This window comes from Hyperoodon ampullatus (assembly GCF_949752795.1).
Source record: "Hyperoodon ampullatus genome assembly, chromosome: 16".
NCBI lineage: Eukaryota > Metazoa > Chordata > Mammalia > Artiodactyla > Ziphiidae > Hyperoodon > Hyperoodon ampullatus.
In genome coordinates, this window is record NC_136929.1 from 53,782,143 (window position 1) to 53,783,133 (window position 991).

Below are 991 nucleotides of genomic sequence, written 5' to 3' on the forward strand. Positions count from 1 at the left end.
GTATAAATTGATATTAACTAAATGTCTTGAAAACCTCAACTAGGTAATTCTTGAGAAGACCAGTTTGATTGAAACTAATAAGCCATTTCTCAAATCTTTATTGATTCAATTTTTTTAGTGTTTAGTGATTTAGTATTCAGTTCTCACTCCTACCCTTTACTGTAATAAAACATTTTCCTTGTAAGACTCTGATCCAAATGGGCTATATTTGCCTTGTTCTCCTCTGTATCTATAGCATCTAGTGCAAGTAGATTTTGAATGAAGGGACAAGTTACTGTGGTCAAATGTGGTTATTGAGTGGTTAATGCCCAGGTTGATTTAAGCTCTAAAAGGTATTTCATTAAAGCATTGATAAAAAGCTGAGACTTAGCTTCAGAGTTTCTCCCAAGGAGGCTGTGTATGTGTGTGTGTATAAACACATGTCTGTGCATGTGTTTTAAATACTACGGTATTAATCATTTAATTTGGATGTTTTTGAACTCTCGTCATTGGTATGCTGTTGAGATTCCTATATAAGGGCTTTGTTTTTATCTGATTTTATTTGATATGTACAGATTTCATATTCTCATTTGTTTATTGTTAAACCTTTCTGCCCAAGAAATAAGAATGTTTAGAGCATTCACAGTTGCTGTAGGGATAGAGTGACTTTTAGGAGGCAAGAAGGCTGAGATTCTTTCTGTGACATTCTCTGCTTTAGATTTTTAAAAGGCTTTTGAAATATTTCTTATTGAGGCTTTCAAATATTTTCTTATTTGTAATAAAAAAGGGCAGTGAGATTGACTAGATAAGGATAAACTAGTTTATAATAATTTTGAACCTAAAAAGATGTTGTAATAATTTGGTATCTCGTTAAGGTGCCAATATTCATATTTTCAAATATCATGTTGGATTGCTTTAATAAATTTTTATGTCTCAGAATTCTATTTTTTTTTGTGTGAATGACTGAATTTAAAGAAGTTATCTTAGGACAGAATGCTTGCTTGAATCACTA